This window comes from Pongo abelii, chromosome 2 (assembly GCF_028885655.2).
Source record: "Pongo abelii isolate AG06213 chromosome 2, NHGRI_mPonAbe1-v2.0_pri, whole genome shotgun sequence".
In the NCBI taxonomy this organism is placed as follows: Eukaryota; Metazoa; Chordata; class Mammalia; order Primates; family Hominidae; genus Pongo; species Pongo abelii.
Window position 1 is genome coordinate 169,445,586 of NC_085928.1, and position 20,164 is coordinate 169,465,749.

General features: G+C 40.2%; 1 long non-coding RNA gene across 1 annotated transcript in view; it reads right to left on the reverse strand.

Annotated features, from left to right (window-relative positions):
- Nucleotides 1–20,164, reverse strand: part of LOC134761048 (uncharacterized) — a 34,519-nt gene that overhangs the window by 2,648 nt on the left and 11,707 nt on the right. The gene's annotated exons all lie outside the window — the stretch shown is intronic.

The following is a 20,164-nucleotide window of genomic DNA, read 5'->3' on the forward strand; positions in this document are numbered from 1 at the left end:
TTGGCTAGGCTGGTCTCGAACTCCTGAGCTCAGGTGATCCACCTGCCTCGGCCTCCCAAAGTGCTGGGATTACAGGCGTGAGCCACCACGCCTGGCCCCTTATTTAGGAATTATTAAATTGCCTACTATGTGCAAATCCTTGTGAATTGTCAGGCTCCAAATTTCCTCAAAAGGCTGAAGCCTGGCAGGCAATGTCAAGAGAAGGAGCTGCTTTGCCCAACAGGTTCCAAAGCAATCAAGTGAAATTGTCTTCCTTATATGGTGAAAAGCGCCCTGTCCCTTTAAGGCCAAGAGACTTGGCTGCAGACAGTCCCTGGGAAGTTTGCGGGCAGCCCCATCCTGTGTCTGATCCTTGCTGCTGTGCAGGTGAGTTCCCAAACCTTCTCTCCCCAATTTGCCCTCTATAATCCTTCTCACGGCGGGTTAGAAATACTGGTATGAAAGGGCTAGAGAATTTCAGGGTCAGCAGAGGTGGTGCTGTTTGGAGAAGTTTGAGTTGAAGGAAAAAACAAGGTTACAAGGGAAATGTGCGGTAATGCAGCTAGTGAGGATGCATCTAACTTCCTGTGGGGAGAAGGCAGCAAGGTTACAGAAGGCCCCGAGGCATTTCCAGGGCAGGGCAGGGGAAACAAATTCAGCAGGGGAAGAGGAACAAATTCTAGATAAGACCGTGGAGGGATAAGTTTAGACTCGAGCTATATAACCTGGTGAACCGCAAGTTAAAACCAAACATAGCTGGTAGGAAATACTGCTTCTGCAAGTGCTGAAGGCTTTCCAGGAGCTGGAGCTACAGGACTGACTGCAGAGGAGAAAGTACATGAATGTTTGGAATGTCTATAGGCCTGGAAGGCTGCAGCCTTAACCCTTTATGCAGCCTGGCTTGTTAGCCATTAGGGTTTGGCTGCCACAGAGCAGGAGGTGGGGGTGCATGTGTGAAGTACTGCAGTAGGAGACTAAATAAATAAACAAGACTATGATTGTGGAAATGCATCTCTGGCATCCTCATAGTACCACATGCAGAGAAGAGAGATTTTCTAAGCTCAGATTTTCTGTGTCATCCACAGAAACATCTCAGATTTTCTGTGTCATCCTTCTTCCAGCAAAGGGCTGGAAGAAATCTCATTTAAGCTAATTACTGCTCCGTCATTTACTAATTCAGCTTCTTGAATTTTTTTCCTCCATGGTCTGGAGCCTGGTACAATATTAATTTGAAATTAACTAATAAAACTTTTTAATAGCTAAAGATTTCCTAGCAGAAGTGTGTTTCTCTCTAAGATTGAGATGTATATACAGCTGGGGTTGGGATTTTATTGAGAGCTTGAAAAGAGATGGGTGTGGTATAGAAGGAGAAACACTTGATGGTCATTTTACATAATATCCAAAGCCATTTAACTGAGCCTACAGCCAAAAAAGAAGTCCACCCAGGAATTTAAAAAAAGAGATGCTAAATTACAGGGCTTGGGGTCCTCTTTCCTCCCAGTTGAGTCTAGGTCCATTCATCATTCAGAGGCAGTGGTTTCTCTACAGTTGTTGTGTGGCGGAGTGAACAAGAAGGCTGGATTAAAATTCCTTACATACTCCATGCCTTTAAAAAATATTCATTCATCTGAGTAGTCACTGAAGAATTCTTCTTATTATTAACTAACAAGTGCTCTATCCACTTGTTAGTGCTTTCTAAAGACAGAATGTTCATGAAAAAAGATTTTGTTTTGTCAAGAGGGATTTGTTAGTATAAAGGTTCCTCTCTTCTCCTCCGACTTCTGATGGATGGGCAAAGTGGTGATTATTGGTTACTGAAAAGAAAGATCTGTTCTTGACTCTAAAATCACAAAGGGCTTTACTTTGGACCTTTCTCATTCAGAAACATTGGTGTCCCAAGCAAAAAGTTAACTTCTGCATTCACAATGTGGAAGAGAGCAGAGTGCATGGGTATAGTTTTGCTTCATTTTGTACCAAGCAAATCCAGAAAGCAGTGTCAAATACATTGCTTTCAAATATAGATGCCACAAAGAAAAACAAAATTCTATCCTTAAAGCTGAAAAATCTCTAAAAGTACCATATTGTTATTATTATTATGGCTTACTTTTTTTTTTTTTTTTGTGAGAGGGAGTCTTGCTTGTTGCCCAGACTGGAGTGCAATGGCGCGATCTCCGCTCACTTCAACCTCCGCCTCCCGGGTTCAAGCAATTCTCCTGCCTCAGCCTGCTGAGTAGCTGGGATTACAGATACGTGCCACCATGCCCAGCTAATTTTTGTATTTTTAGTAGAGACGGGGTTTTACCATGTTGGTCAGGCTGGTCTCGAACTCCTGACCTCATGATCCGCCCACCTCAGCCTCCCAAAGTGCTGGGATTACAGGTGTGAGCCACAGTGCCCAGCCCATACTGTTATCTTTTATAAGATAAGTCAAGGTATTTCCAATGAGAAAAAAGATGTGTCTTCCCAAACATTTCACTCAATGACTCTCCCCGCCCTCAGTCACATATGGATCTTACAACTTCACACAGGCCGCTTACTTTATCTGTGCCTCAGTTTCTGACCTAGAATTGAGCAGATCTGAGTTAAATTTCTAGTTTCTTCATTTATTTCCATAACCATAGGCAAATTACTCAGCCAGTCTAAACTTTAGCTTTCTTATTTGTAAAGAGAATGAATGTTAATTAGGATCGGAAGACCCCAGAACTCAGCATAGGCTCCATAAATGCTATTTCTCATTTCTTTTCTTTTCTTTTTTTTTTTTTTTCTTTTCTATTACCTGGGAAATTACACTGTTCCTTGGCAGAGGAAATAAGTTTTGAAAACGGAAACCAGCTCTGTAGCTCAGCTTTAGAACTACAGTTAGTTCATCCCCTGTGTCCATTCCCTTCACAGAAGGATGCCCAACTCACTGGGAAACCCATTCCTAATCATCAACCAGTCTCACTGTTTGAAAGCTCTTCTTAAAGCACACCCACTTCCACTTACTTTGTGTTCAGAGATGTGAAGAATTGTTGATTGTTTTATTTTAATATAAAATTACTCCATATTCTTAAAGAACAATAATAGTAAGTTATCTTAGAATCTCTATAAAGGTGGTCTTTTCCAATAATAAGCTTAAAAAGCATTTTTAAAGGAACTTTTTTGGTTCTTATAAGGCACCCCTTACAAGTATTTCAAAAATAACCAATTGCTACTTTTTTTTTGAGATGGAGTCTTGCTCTGTCGCCCAGGCTGGAGTGCAGTGGCGTGATCTCAGCTCACTGCAACCTCTGCCTCCCGGGTTCAAGTGATTCTCCTGCCTCAGCCTCCCAAATAGCTGGGATTACAGGCACCCATCATCATGCCTGGCTAATTTTTGTATTTTTGTAGAGATGGGGATTTTACCATGTTGGCCAGGCTGGTCTTGAACTCCTGATCTCAGGTGATCTGCCCGCCTCAGCCTCCCAAAGTGCTGGGATTACAGACGTGAGCCACCACACCTGGCCCCAGTTGCTACTTTTCTATAAAACTCCTACCCATTCATACAGCTGTCTTTAAGAACATGATTATCCTTACTTTCAGCACTTTCATTGTTTAGGTCACTTTAAGAGTAGGTTTGCCTTACTTGCAATGAGTCTGTGTATGACCCAAAAAAATTCTGTCACCAGTTTAGAAAGGTGGTGACAAATTTCAGCAGCAGAAATATTCCATTGGAAGTACACATCCCAGCATATACATAAGCTGGGAATCGAGTATGCCATTTTTAACTAAACGAAGAGCAGGTCACACACATAGCCTATCTTCTAGTCATGGATTAACATAGCCTCTGTCAAGAGACGTGTTGAGAGTCCACACTTGTCCACTTAAAGTAGCTTTGAAACTCTGGGCTAGTTCCTACATGTGTCTGAGCCTCGATCTATGGCCTGCATAATGAGAATGATAATAATACTTATGCACGTGGTTCAGGGAAAGCATGAAATGTGCCAGGACAGGTGCTCAGTAATTATGTTGGATCTGAATGCCTAATAGTCTCTAACAAGGTCTTGTACCTTAATAATAAGGTAATGGACCCAGATCTTGTCTACACTCTTTAGAACAATCTGCAAGTATGGATATGTTTCTAAGGATGTGTAAATTCAATGTTTAATAAAAATGTAAGTTATGTTTCTAATTAGGTGGAATCAAAAAGAAGTCGATGCTGAGGCAACCATAGACCTGCTACAGGGGTTAACTGTGGAAACAGCCTACAAATGCAGATGTGGCTTAAAAGCTGATGGTTCTCAAAGAGTTTTGGATTGGCTGTGTTCCTTAAAAATATTTTTTAACTTTTTACCCCAAGGCAAGTATTTCTGTGTCTGGTACACTGGCAGAAGGAGTTAGAATGCGGGAAAGCATTAAACAGATGGAAATGAGAGATCCTAGTGAAGTTGAATCTCTTGATACATCTTTGACTCCCTTCTTCCCCAACTCCCCAACTATTCTCCTTAAGCTTTTCAGATGTAATTCATTCATGAAACCACCAAGCTGGGGAAGCTTGAAGAAGTCTACACCAGCTTCTTGCCTTCATTCAAAGCTGCACTTGAAACAATCAGGAACCATGGCTACCTACCCTTCCGAGGGAGAGAGACTGAAGTTCAGTCTATTGCATGCCTGCACCGGGGCTGCAGTGGGGACATTCTCCCCACACCTACCCTTGTAATACAAGCCCATATTCTTTTTTTTTTTTTTTTTTTTTTTGAGACGGAGTCTCGCTCTGTCGCCCAGGCTGGAGTGCAGTGGCGCGATCGCGGCTCACTGCAAGCTCCGCCTCCCGGGTTCACGCCATTCTCCTGCCTCAGCCTCCCGAGTAGCTGGGACTACAGGCGCCCGCCACCACGCCCGGCTAATTTTTTGTATTCTTAGTAGAGATGGGGTTTCACCATGTTAGCCAGGATGGTCTCTGTCTCCTGACCTCGTGATCCACCCGCCTCGGCCTCCCAAAGTGCTGGGATTACAGGCGTGAGCCACCACGCCCGGGCGAAGCCCATATTCTTTTAGTGTGCTCTGGGTCTGTCCTTTGTGTTTACGGCAAATTGATATCCTGTCTATGGGAAATTTCCACTAAAGTGGGGAGTGCTGATATGGTCATAGCCTCTGTGAGGGGCAGCACTTCCTTGTTTTCGGCCTGATTAATCATCAGGTGAGTAGACATCCTTCTCCCCTGACTTTATCACTTCTATTATCCACTCCCACTTGCCCCTCTGATGCAGTGGCTCCCAAACTAGAAAGCATACGTCAGAATTACCTGGAAGGTTTGTTAAAACACAGATTGCCAGGCTCTATCCCCAGAGTCTCTGATCTGTAGGTCTCGGCTGGGGCCTGAACATTTGCAATTTCTAACAAGTTTACAGGTGGTCTGGGGCTACACTTTGGGAACTGGTCCTCTAGTCCAGCAATAAATCTCACTCTAGTGTTCCCAGTAACTTGCACTTACTCTTGCCTTTCTATATAATACCTCTTCCGTTTTTGGAGGTGAAGTATAGCCATCTCACCACAATTATGTGCTACTATTATTGAATTCTAATTGTAATAGGCACTGTGCTAAAGACATATATTATTTCAACTACAAATTTGGTATCATTAAACAGAAAGAGGTAAAGTAACCAAGATCTCACAAGTGATAAAGAGAAGATATCAAACTCAGATTTATGTGAAAAGTGTTTACTCTTTCCATGATTCCAGGGCTGGCAAATAGATTTTTAACTTGTCTGTCAACTCCAATTCATTGGCAGCAGCTGCCTGGAGCACTGGATTGAGGAGGCCCAGGAGGGATGGGTGCTCGGTGGGAGAGAGCCCTAGAACTGCTAAGCTACACTGCACGGGTGTGGGAGTGGAGAGTGGCAATGGGTATGTGTGGTGTTTGCCATCCCCACATGATGCTTTGCCTTGTTCATTGATCAATTTTGTTAGGACCTAGAATCAGTTGAAAGACATGTATTTAACTTTGTTCCAGAGGAAGCAATAAATTTATTTCCTTGTCTCTTCCATTCTCTGAAAGGTAAAGTTAAGTTTTTGAGCCTATATTTGAGAAGGTGTAATAAACTATAAAGTGAAATGAAATATTTATGGTTTTTGTATTTGTGTCTAATGCACGTTTTAACATGATTGACACAATGCATTTTGTAGCTATTTTTCTGGAAAAGTCAATCTTTTAGGAATTGTTTTTCAGATCTTCAATAAATTTTTTCTTTAAATTACAAAAAAAAAAATAAAGAAATGTAACTGGTATATAGATAGTAGTAACCAACATTAGCATGTTGCTCGAAAGTGGCTGGGACAAAAGAGTTATGTTAATTATAGTCTTTACATATTATGACTTTCAATGTGACCTATCTAATGGATTGCCTTATACTGAAATAATCCAGTGTGACTTAGTAAGAAGGTAATGGCATTTCTAGCTTAGTTCCTCTCTCTAGCTTAGTTCCTCTCTCCATGTTCATATTCACTGTGGGACTTGTTATTTTTAGTGTCTTAGTGCTTTATATGAACAATGAATTAAATAATGTTTTTCTGCTGCATCCTAACATTTATTATATATTATATATTATATTAAATATATAACATATTATATTAAATATATATTATATATTATATTAAACATATAACATATATTTATTATATATGACATATAACTTAATGGCATCTATTTATTTGATCAACAAATATTTACAAAAATGTATCCCCAGGCACTGGGGACATAACAACAAACAAAATATGTTGTTCTCATGGAACTTACATTCTAGAGAGGAGAGAGAGAGACAATAAATGAGTAAACAAGGAAATTGTATATAGTGATAAAGCGTGTTCAGTGAGAGAGAAAAACGGTGTGTATTTGTGTGTACAAGTGTGCATGTGTTTTGCTCTTTTATAGGTGGTCAGGGAAGGCCTGACTGAGGAGGTAAGATCGAATATGGAAAAGAAGCCAAACATGGGTCGGTCTGGGAATGGAGCATTCTAGGCAGAGAAAACAGCCAATGCAAAGATCCTGAGGTTAAAATTCCATAGGAACCAGATTGAGTAGGCTAGTAGGGGTTTCAGCTGGGGGTGCTGCAACCTCTCTATTTCTGCCTAGAGGATGTTTGAAGATGTGCAGGTGGCAATTTGCATATACAATGCTAGAGTTGAGGGCAGGACAGTATTGGCTTCTAGTGGACAGGGACCGGGGATGATAAACATCTTGCACTACTCTTAATAGACTCACACAAGATTTGTCTTGCTCATATTGTCCTGAAAAAAATGTCTGTATTGAGAAATCCTAAAGAGCCTTTAAAGCCAGGCTAAGAAGTTTGAATTTTATCCTAAGTACAGTGAGAAGCTATTGGAGAGTTGCAAGCTTTAAAAGACAATCTTTCAAAGATCACTTTGGCTACTGAGTGGAGAGTAAATTGTAAGGGACAAAGGTGAAAGAGGAACATTCAATAGGAAGATTTTTCAGTGTCCACAACAGAGATGACGGTGGCCTAGACAAGAGGGGTATTGGTGAAGGTTTTGGGAAGTGTTTTTCCTTCAAGAAGAAGGCTGCTAAATAACATATAAAATGCTGTTTCCCATGAAACCTCTATGCTATCTTTTTCTTTTTCCTTGAGAGATTTTTTTCAGTTTCAGAATCCTCTGTTTCCTCTACATTCATTTAAGAGAATTTTGTGGCACCAGATTACAGAAGACCTTGCTCTTTCAAATGCAAGTCCTTATCCTCTTGCTCTTTAACCTTGCATATCTACCTGCATTTCAAGTTGTTCATTCCTCAGAAAGGTAATCTATTTGATTTGGGCTTGTAAAAAGAGATTAAATTACTTGTGCTTCTTGAATAACAATATGTGATTTTTTTTTTCTCTGAAGGTCAATATGAATTAGCCTACATATATCATTTTACTAAACCGGTGCCTAATTACATGAACAACTGCGACCAAGTCTACATTTATTCTGTTGAAAGAGTAACATTGAACATCAAAATCTCTTGCAGAGAAATGCAGAGATTCAGGCATTTCAGTACAAATTTTACTTAGGCATTAAAGCCTCACAAATAGTTTCCAGGTGCATTGGCTCCTCCCTGACAAAGGCATCTCAGCTTCCAAGACTTCAGAAAATTCTTACTGTTGTCGTCTTGTCTCTCCTCATAGCCAACTCTTCTTTCTGCACCTCCACAGCAAGTGGCCCCAGACTGACCTCAGTGTGTCTCTGCAAATGCAGAGATTCACAAAGCAGCAATGTGGAAACTTGTTAGTTCACTTGGAGAACAACTCAATTCTCATTTGAGGGGAGGAGCATCCTGTCCCCAGGCTGAGCTGAAGTGGGTGGCAAGAAAAGAGTGGGGAGGAGCTGGCTGCATGCCATACCCACACTGGTGAATGGTTCCACTGAGTGGTAGTTGCCTCTGCAATCAGAATGAGGTCTTCCCCAAAAGGTTGTTGCGTCCTGAGAGGACAGTCGGGGAGTCACCTCAGGAACACTGGAGAATGGATGCTGGGCAGGTGGAATAACACACCACAGCTTCCAACTAAGCTGAGGAAAGCAGGTGCTTGCCAACCCACAGCCTGTCTTCCAGTTTCTGGATGAAACTGGAGAAGAGAGACAGAAAGGAGATAGGGTCAGCCCCTTGCCCCCAAAAAATCCAGTGAAATCTTCTTTAATTTAAATCCATCACACAAGCTACATAAGTCAAGATTCCAAGAATTAAAAAAGCAAGTGGTCTTATTTTACTATAAAGACGAATCTCTGCCTTCATCTCTGGGCCACAGGTATGCCCCTAAGAGAGACAGGCCACTTCATTGTGTAGCCAAAAAAGGAAGGAAACCAGAATTGTATATTCAAAAAAAAAAAAAAAAAGACCAAATGCTTTGCATTAAGATATCCTATCTTAGCTATTAATTAGGTATGCACATTTGAACCAGGTCACCTTCTTGGGCTTCAGAAATAAGGAGCTGAATCAAGTTTTTTCAGACCCTGATGTGCTCTGAGTGGATTTATAAGTTGGCTCAAGCTCTTCAACACTCCCCTAAAGCCTCTTGCAGACCAAACCAAGTCATACACCTCACCCAGCTCCCCTTTCCCAACACTGTATTTCCTTTTTTCTTTGAATATCCCTCTCCCTCCACTAGCTCTTAAGCTCCCTGAAGAGAGGTATTGGTATCATGGCTTTTTCTTTGAATCTCCAGTGTCTGGAGAGTACCACTCATTAGATGTTCAATAAATGTTTATTGTTGAATGAATGGATAATGTGAATATAAAAATAGAGAAGAATGAGCCCAAGCTAATTCAAAGCTCAAGAGAAAGCTTTGCTTAAAACCATATATTCTGCCCATAAGATCCTGGACTTCTTAAAATTAAAAAAAGGAGAGAGAGGAAAGAGGGATTTCAGATATTATAGCAGTAATTTTCAGACATCACAGTTTCTAATATCCTGTGTCTCCACTGAGATGCACCAGTTTCACGGGATTTTAGAAATACTAGAGTTTTACCTAGCTATTATGGAATGTCTTATATTTATAAAGAGCTAGTAGAAAATTGCTGAGTAGACATTTCTAGATTCCTTACTCTCAAACTGCATGCCTATTTAAGCTCTTCCCAGAAAAAAGAAAACAACAAATCAAAAAGTTTAAAGCTGCCTTCACCTTTTCTTCATAAGCTTTGATCCTTTAATTTATTTAAAATATGTAACCATCAAGGCCTCATTAGAATTGCTAAAGAACATAGAAAAGGCCATATGGGATCAAACTTCTGGCCTGTCTAGCCAAGTTACCAAAAATGGCAAAGTCTTGCTGGTGTGGTGCTGAGAACAAGGGTGGAAACCCAGAGGGCAATAGAGGTGGCAACCCCAAACAAGGTCTGGTTCCAGGAGTATGGATTTGAGGGGACTGAGATAGGGTGCAGTGTCAGAACTTTTGGGTAGTGGCCAAATATTTGATCAGTCTTAGACTAATCAGGGAGCACCGTGCATGAGGGATTCCAGCCTCAGAAAATGAGTCAAAAAGAAAAAGGAGGCCGGGCACGGTGGCTCGCACCTTAATCCCAGCTCTTGGAGAGGCTGAGGTGGGCGGATCACTTGAAATCAGGAGTTCAAGACCAGCTTGGCCAACATGGTGAAACCCCATCTAAAAATATAAAAAATTAGCCAGGTGTGGTGGCGGGCGCCTGTAGTCCCAGCTACTCGGGAAGCTGAGGCAGGAGAAGAGCTTGAACCCAGGAGACAGAGGTTGCAGTGAGCCGAGATTGTGCCACTGCACTCCAGCCTGGCAACAGAGTGAGACTCCGTCTCAAAAAAAAAGAAATGCAGTTGATTGTGCTTCTTCCTGTGCTACGGCTGAGCAAATGCTGCCACTGGGAGTTATCGCAGGACTGGGACAAGAAGACACTGCCCCCAAAAGTGTGGAATCTCCAATGGTATCCCCTGGGGATTTCTTCAAAATATTGTCCATGAAGCAAGGAATAACAAATGCCTCTAACTTCATCATCATGATGTGCCATATAAGGCTCGTCCATCCATTCTTCTGAGCTCTGTTTGCAACTCAAGTAGCAAGTGTTAGGAACTCACTTATTTTTATTTTTTCTGCCCATTGTATACAGAAGCAAGTCCTTTGGACTCTTCTTCATGCTGTCCTGGTAGTGACGGAAGGGACAACCATGAGACCACAGTATAAGTATGGGGTTAATAGCAATAATAAACTTTATTCTGATTCATTTTGGCTACACTCTTTTTTTTTCTTTTTCTTTTTCTTTTTTTTTTTTTTGAGACAGAGTTTTGCTCCGTCACCCAGGCTGGAGTGCAATGGTTCGATCTCAGCTCACTGCAACCTCCACCTCCCAGGTTCAAGCAATTCTCCTGCCTCAGCCTCCCAAGTAGCTGGGATTACAGGTGCCTGCCACCATGGCTAGCTAATTTTCTTTTTTTTTTTTTTGTTTTGTATTTTCAGTAGACATGGGGTTTCACCATGTTGGCCAGGCTGGTCTCGAACTCCTGACCTCAGGTGATCCACCCACCCTGGCCTCCCAAAGTGCTGGCATTACAGGTGTGAGCCACCATGCCTGGCCTTAGATACACTCTTTAGAGGGGACTAGTGAATTCAAATGTATTCCTCCTGAAACTATCTTCTTTCTAACTGCTATAACTGTAAGAGATGAAGAACAAGCTAATATTCTCCTGCCTTTAGGCTTCAATCAATCCCTTCTGAGCCTTCATCTCTCCTAGGCTGAATGGATTCTTAATCTTTTCTTAAAGGGTAGTTGCTTTAGTGTTTGTCACTTTAGTTGATTTTTCTGAATCTGGATTAGAAACAGAACATTAAGACATTAAATATATCCATACACATTAAGAATATCTCTATGTTTTAAAAAATAAAGAGCCTGCCAAAATCTGGAAACAACACCCATGTTCTTGAGTGGGTGAATAGTACAACAAACTGTCGTACATCCATGCCATGGAATACTAGTCAGCAACAAAGAGGAATGAGCTATTGATACTTAACAACAACCTGGATGAATCTCCAGAGAATGACAATCAGTGAAGAAAATAATCCCAAAATCTTACATACTGTATGATTCCATTTATATAATATGCTTGAAATGGCAAAATTACAGAGTTAGAGAACAGATTAATGGTTACTTGAGTTTACACATTTTAAAATTGAATTTCCTTTTATTTCCTGCTCATATACTTAAACTCATTAGTTTGAATCAAGTTGTAAAGAGCTGGAGAATGGATTAGTACTTAGAGAATCGGGGTGGAGGAGAACTGGTGTGACCATGAACAGCAACATAATAGGTCCTTGCTGTGAAGAGAATGTCTTATATCTTGACTGTGTCGATGTCAGTACCCTGGTTTGATACTCTACTGTGGTTTTGCAAGATGTTACCATTGGTAGGAAACTTGGTAAAGGGCATAAGGGATTTTTCTCTATATTGTTTCTTAAAACTGCATATGAATGCACAATAATATCAAAATTAAAAGTTTAATTTAAAAAATAACTAGTTAAATGAACATAGATGAACCCCTAACTCACAGTCTCAAAAGAAGAAGCACCCCCCAAATTTTTAAACAGTATATATACTGTACTGTATTGTAAAACTATAAGGAAAAGCAAGGAATTAAGGCAAATTTTAGGACAGTAGTAAGAGGGAAGACGTAGAAAAGGAAATGTCATCAAGGTGAAACACCCAGAAGGCCTCAAAGGTACCAAACAAAATATTCTGACTTAAAGTGGAGAGGTGAGAAATGGAGGCATTCATTTAAACATTATTCTTTAAACTACACCTACATGTTTTTATATTTTGCTTTGTATGTATATTTAAAGATAAAAAGATAAATTTGAACTCTCCATAAAACATAAAGACCCAGTGTCTGAAAGAGACTGATCAAAGAACTTTAAAATGTTGCCAAAATGAGGTCAATAAGACCTTAGGCAAAAATTTAAAATATAACCCATTAGAACCAGTACAGACAGAATCAATCTCTTTCTTTCTCTCTCTGCCTTCACTGGTAAAAATTTTGCTGACTAGAAAAAATTCTGTAGGAGTGAGGAGCACTAGAACTTATCTATAAATTACATTTCAGAGAAATACTTTATCCCCTGCCTATCCCGCCTGCGAAAGCAGTACTGATTTAGCACATTTTCCTGTCCAAAGTTGAAAGGTTAAAAATGATGCCTACCTCTCTGGAAGCTGGCGTTCTAATAGCTTGGTGTTCAACGTAGCCATTGGACAGAAGCCTGTTGAACGTCACAAAGTGTTCAATGGGGCCAGGCGCGTTGGCTCAGGCCTGTAATCCCAGCACTTTGGGAGGCCGAGGCGGGTGGATCACGAGGTCAGGAGATCGAGACCATCCTGGCTAACACGGTGAAACCCCACCTCTACTAAAAAAAAATAATAATACAAAAAAATTAGCTGGGCGTGGTGGCAGGCGTCTGTAGTCCCAGCTACTCCTGAGGCTGAGGCAGGAACCCAGAGGGCGGAGCTTGCAGTGAGCCGAGATTGCGCCACTGCACTCCAGCCTGGGCGACAGAGCGAGACTCCGTCTAGAAAAAAAAAAAGAAGAAGAAGAAGAAAGTGTTCAATGGGACTGCTGTGCAATCCTGTGCCAGGTGAGCAGCTTGTCCTGCCCTCAGCCTGCCTTTCCCTATGTGTATGTCTGTAACAGGCCTGTTCATTAGGCTCTGTGAACCAGCTCCATATTTCTTATTTACTTCACTGTTTACATGCCTCAAATAGCTCATTTTTCCTGAGCTCTTGCTTAGCCAAGTTCCCTGCATTTGGTTCCTTTGATCTTTCTGCTAAAATCAATGTCTTCCTCTAATTATTTTCTGTTCCACTTCTTTGAACCTCTTCCAGTTGCCTCCATTTCTCAAGGAGCCAGGTGTTTAATAAAGAATCTGGATAAGACAGGCAGAATCAGGTAAACGCCCCTGCCTGCTCCCAGGTAGAGTGTTGCCTTTCCTTTAAGCGGGAGAGATGGTTTACTAAAAATTCCAGGGCCCAGACAGTGTCCTACTATGGCAGATGCATAGTAAAAATCACCAAATGGAGGAAGTAATTGGAATCTCTTTTAAATGTGTCAGGCCATGTTCTAACTTGCACTTCATTTGCTTTCCCATTCCACCCTCAGCCCAAGTCTCTTTCTGCTTTCAGGTTTTTCACTGCAGTCTAATAGTTTATTTCATAGCTTATTTCACTGATGCTTTAGTTTACACATTTTAAAATTGAATTTCCTTTAATTCCCTGCTCATATATCTAACCTTATCAGTTTAATTCATGTTGTGGGATTTTCCTAGTGACCTTGTTTAGTAGATTACTATTATTTCGAAATTATCCTATTTTATCTTCTTCTCCAAATGATTCACAGTCATGTTAATGTTGTCTTATTTTTTATTTCTCTGTATTAGAGAGTAGATTTTGCCTCTATCTTTGTTAATTTTTGGTGTTTGTCTAATTAGTCACAGTGCAAGGTTTATCATATACTATGATTCTGATACAGGTTTGGGCTGAGAAGAATAAAGACCACTGTCTTAAAATGATATGATATCTGGGACTTGGGCTGTGGGGGTAATTATGAGGAGCAAATAGGTGAAATAAGATTGCCATGGGGTGATAGTCTCTAGAGTGAGGTTATAGGAACATGGGGTTCATTGTACTATACAATTATGTAAATGCTTGGACTGTTTCCATAATGAAAAATTATTTTTAAAAAAGCAAAAAATATAGAATTATAGATATAAAATTGGCCCTATGAATTCTTCCCTTAGGATTTACAGAAGGAGAATTCCTCCATCCTTCTCTACCTCATCCTATCATTGTCTTGTCATTTATCGGTGGTCCAGCCATTTCTTTACATTCATTGAGAAGTTTAGCACTTGCTTCTTCTCTTCCTTTCTTTTAAAACTCTAGTTCTCACGTGGGAGATTACATTGTCCTGATGTGTGGCTTATCCGGTGCTTTATATCCACAACACTAATGATCTGCACTCTCACTCCCTTCCAGTCACCACTACTCCTTGATTAGACTCTAAATCATTTTATAAATGGTGCAGATCTATATTGCTGACTGTCTGGCACTCTGGCTAAGGCCTTTAGGTTATGTTTTGATATAAAATTTAGTTTTTTTCAACATCAGTCAACACACAAAACACATATAATCCAGCCATTTCTGTCTTAAAATCCTTCAGATGTTTTTATCAATTTCAGGTTGAAAGTAAAGTTTAATATCCTTCACATCCACTTTTGCTTTTCCTACCATTTCCAGCCTCTTTCCCTATATCCTGCAATATTCACTCTCTTTCCAGCTATTCTATACCAAACTGCCTTCACTTGCAGGAGATGGACCATAGTTTCTTACATCTCCAAGCTTTTGACCATACTGTTCCCCAAAATTGGAATATCCTTCTGTCTTTCAGCCTTTGGGGAACTTCAGCAACTTTTGTTTATACCTCAAAACCCAATTCAAGTATGATTCCTTTGGGAAGTCTTCTTTGAGCTGTTCACATTGAGTTAAACACCTCTCCAGCACATTTTCCTTAGCACTCTTTTTCTATACCCACCCTAATACTTTGAAACCCAACTGTTAACCATGAGTATTCTTTGTGTCCTTTATGGGCCATGAACTCTTCGACCTCTTTCAGCTCTCTCTCCCCAGATATCCAACCCAGTACCTGGCACATAGTAGATATTTGGATGAAACAGTAACTGCATGAACAGAGAAATGGATAAATGAATACTATGTCATCTCCTTAAGGTAGCACTTCCCTACCAAGGGACTTCTCTAGAAGTCTGGGCCAACAGTCTTGGACCTGGGAAGCTCCTCCAGTCTTTGCCTCTTAACTCCTCTCCTTAACCCACCTGATGCATCTGGCTCCAGCTACATAACCCAGTCTTCCTTGTCTCTGTGAGTCCTTCCTATTTAATGCTTTATCTAGACAAATATTTCCCAGAGTGTGGGAGGGGGCAATTTTTAAGTGATACTCAGCTAAATGTCTTTTGGCAGACTTGTATTTATGGTCATTTATATTTGGGGGAAAACTTAGCACATAAGACCTGTGATTTCATGCAGAATGTTGTTTAGGATGAGACAAATATAGGTAGGGCCAAGGTAATCAACCTTACCCTAACTTCATAAAGCAGGGACAAGGTGCCCAAGTATATTCACAGATGTTCCAAGCCCTATTAGTGATCCTGGATGTCTGTGCTTTTCATGGGCATGACCACAGGTTCAGTACTCATGGCCATGAGAAGCATAGACAGCCAGGACCACTAACAGGGTGAGACTCCCATACACTGAATTCCACAGGCACCTGTGTGTTTTATTCAGTGATATGTTGAAATGTCACTCCCTGAAGTTGCAGAGTACATACATGTATACTTAATTATAACACATAAAATAGTCAAATATCTTTTCAGCTTTCCAACCACATCCCCATGCAAGTTCAGATTTTTAATGTAGGTTAATATAAAAATGGACAGATTCATCTCATTAAAGTGGATCCTCAACTTTGTCTGAAACTATCAAGTAGAATATCCAACTATTTTGATCAAAAAGTTTCATCCTTCTAATAAGAAACATCTTCAGCCATACATTTTATGTCCATTTTATTTATTCCATTTTTTGTTTACTATTTTTACCTTTTGTTTTTAAAAATTTAATAACATCATTTTTATAGTTTGTCTCATCAAATCTAATATGCCATTTATGTGTAAAGCACATTATTTTATATACCACTAAGAACAAGAGAAATGTTGCCAATTATAATTGCTAGATGCCATTGATTGTAAGTTACACCGATTTCAGAGATATCAAAATTATTTTTTAAAGTGTGTTTCAAAATTGATGAAACACAGTATATGTGTTTACTGTGTAACGTAACTGTTCTCCGTTAGCAAGTGATACTTATATTTCATTGATAGTACTAATGTAAAGTTTCCCTTTTGAATAAATTTAATTTAAAAATGAGTTGATTCAAAGAAAAGAATTATATAAGAAGAAGTAGAGATGGAGTATAATATGGCAAAATTATGGAGGTGGTACCAACATGATAGTGACTTGGCCTAACTGCCTAGGCCCAAATATTGCCCTTTGGCCCCATGTGCCGGCTCATGCCAACCCCTGCCACCCTCCTTCCCTGTGCCCAGCTCCTACCTGGGCTACCGAGCATGGGAGCAAGGTTTGGGCAATTACACCAATGCTCGGGATGAAGAATGTGGCTGTAACTCACCAAAGTCATTTTATGAAAGTCAAAAGGAATTCCTAGGTAATAGACTCATTTCAAATATTGGAATAATCTGGACTTGCCTCTATTTAAATAACAAGATACTCAGAGGCTTCTGTTTTGACCCTGTTCTCCAAGAAGTAAAGAAGGGAAAAAGAGCATTTTAGTCTCTGTTGCTGGATAATCTAGTTACTAAAAATGGGTAACCAAACACTGAACAGTTCAGTGATTATGAAACCAAAGAATGGTCTACTTTATTTTTTACAATAGAGTTACCATTGAAAATGATTAAGAATAACTTGAAACAAAATGTGTTTCACTGGGAAAGTACAAGAAGCAGCTGGGTACAGTGTCTGTCACCTATAATCCCAGCACTTTGGGAGGCTGAGGTGGACAGACTGCTTGAACTCAGGAGTTCAAGACCAGCCTAAGCAACATGATAAAACCCCATCTCCATATGAAAAAATACAAAAAATTAGCCAGGTGTGGTGTGCACTACTGTAGTCCCAATTACTGGGGGAGAGGAAATGTATGCAACTGTAGTCCCAGCTACTGGTGGGGTAGCGGGGAGTTGGGGGGACAAGGGCAGCTGAGGTGGGAGGATCACCTGATCCCGAGAAGGACAAGGCTGCAGTGAGCTGAGCTTGTGCCACTGCACTCAGCCTGGGCAACAGAGTGAGCAAAGTGAGACCCCCATCTTGAAAGAGAATTGAAAAAAAAAAAGAAGAAGCAACAGCAGCTAATTTCCTACTTCCAAAATAAGAAAAGTGAAGAGAGAACTATTTTAGAAGGAGTTGGGGAAAGCTGTGAAGTTTCCATTGGGAAAACACCATCTCCTTGGCCATTGCTGTGGATTTGTGTTCATCACGCTCCCAGCTCCCATCTTGCACTAGGTCGCGCTTTAGATTGCTGGGCATTGTGTGCAACATTCCTGGAGAGCCATGCAGAACCCCTTGATTTACTTGGTGCTTATTCTTGAAGGTTATTGTGAATCATTAACCAGAATGCAATAGAGCAGAAGGTCACAAGTCATAGAGGCTACGCAGCTTGCACATAGCCTGTTTTTGCAAACTTAATTTTGAAGGTTTTAATGTAGGTGTAATTGAAAAGATAAATTGAACACATATGCATATTCTAATAAAGGTATTCTTTGGAGTCAGCAAATATTCACATCCTATTAAGCATCAATGAATGTATTATAGTATAATAAAGTGGAAAGGTCTTAGAAGATTATTTGTAGGCTATTAGTTATTAGTGTAATTTTAAAACATAATCAGTAACAATTAGCAAAATTGATAATACTGGATATTCAGTGGTTTCCACTCACTAGTACTAGTAATACCAGCAATAATTCTATATAGTAATATCAGTTGAAAACTAAACCTCTTCTAAGTTCTTTGTTTATCCTTATGGGAGTTCTTGTTTATCAGATCATTGGGGCATCACTTCACTGAAGCTATTTCCTTATATTCATAAACAGTATTGACATCATATACTAAATTTAGAAATTTATTCATAGAGTAGAATAAAGTTATAAGATTACTTCAATACCCTTTGTCCAAGCAGATGCACTGGTCAAAAAGCCAAATATATATATGTGTGTGTGTATATATACATACATATATGTATATATACACACACACATATATACATATATATGCACATATATAATTTATATCTTTTCAATTTTAATTTTTGTGGGTACATAGTAGGTGTATAGCCAAATATATTTAGAAGGTGGAATCATTAGGACTTGGTGTCTTACATCAGGTCCCCTACAAGCAGAGCCTGAGATAGGGATTTGGGTGCTGATGCTTTATTGAGTGATAAACTTGTGAGAAAGTGAGAGAAGCAGGATAGACAGGGAGGAAATGCCAGGTAGGATGTGGAATCAGATATTCTATCCTTGGCCTGATGAAAGTAGAGGAATAAATTTCACCATAAAGGACACCTGTGCGTCCTTCACAGCTAAACACTCACAGCAGCTGGGGGTAGGGTCAGGTATATACAGCAGCCAGGAACAGGGATCTGCTTGAAATACTACCAGCATTAACCACATTTGGTGATGGGGCAGTGGGTGGAGGGAGACAAGGACAGCTCCCAAATTTGTGTTATGAACAACTGAATAGCTTCTTGTATATAACAGCAACACTCCCCTCATAATACCAAAAACCTAAGATTTTAGAAGAAATATTAAAAGACTCTTCATTTTCCAAAAAAAAAAAAAAAATTCCCCTTAGCTTTTACTTTTCTAGGTTAAAAATAACAACTCTTTGACATAATTGCATGGGATCAATTTCCCATTAAAAACACATAAACTTTTTTTTTAAAGTATTGCTCTTTTAGACTTTTTCCATTTAGTCAGCTTCCTGTTGAAAATAGATACAAACTGGTTCTAGTACTCTAATGATTGAAGATTCACCTACAATTCCAATATTATGTTAGCTCTTTTTATTTAAAAAGTACGTATGCATTGTTGTGCATTCATCCTTTAGTCCAGGGGTCAGCATACTGTGGCCAGTGGGCCAAATCCATCCTGTCATTTACTCTTTATGGCCTGAGAGCTACAAGTTTTTACATTTTTAAAAGGTTGCTTTAAAAAAACAAAAAAGAATATGCAACAGAGACCATATGACTCACAAAGCCAAAAATATTTACTATCTAATCCCTTACAGAAAAAGTTTGCCAACCTGTCCTTCAGTCTGTTATGACCCCATAGTGTGCTGATGCAGTCTATATTTGGCAAGAAAATCTGATATTCAAAAACTTCAAATTAGTGGATGATTTATGGAACTATAAAATTATTGTTTTATAAAGGGATTCATCACAGAATTTATAGAAATTAATTCCAGCTCTTCTGAACAATTATTTCTTTTTTTTTTTTTTTGAGATGGAGTCTCACCCTGTCACGCAGGCTGGAGTGCAGTGGCAGGATCTCGGCTCACTGCAAGCTCTGCCTCCCAGGTTCATGCCATTCTCCTGCCTCAGCCTTCAGAGTAGCTGGGACTACAGGTGCCCGCCACCAAGCCCAGCTAATTTTTTTGTATTTTTTAGTAGAGATGGGGTTTCACAGTGTTAGCCAGGATGGTCTCAATCTCCTAACCTCATGATCTGCCTGCCTTGGCCTCCCAGGAAGTGCTGGGATTACAGGTGTGAGATACCGCGCCCGGCCTCAAATTTCATGTTGAATTGTAATTCCCAGTGTTGGAGGTGAGCCCTAGTGGGAGGTGATTGAATCATAGGGGTGGATACTTCATAGATACTTCATGCGTGGTTTAGCATCATCCCCTCAGGGCTATTCTCGTGATGGTGAGTGAGCTGTCACAAGATCTGGTTATTCAAAAGTGTGTAGCACCCTCCCCCACCCACCCACAACCCAGGCCCAGTTCTATTTCTTCCTCCTGCTTTGGCCATGTAAAATGTGCCTGTTTCCCCTTCACCTTCTGTCATGATTGTAAGTTTCCTGAGGCCTCCCTGTCTGTA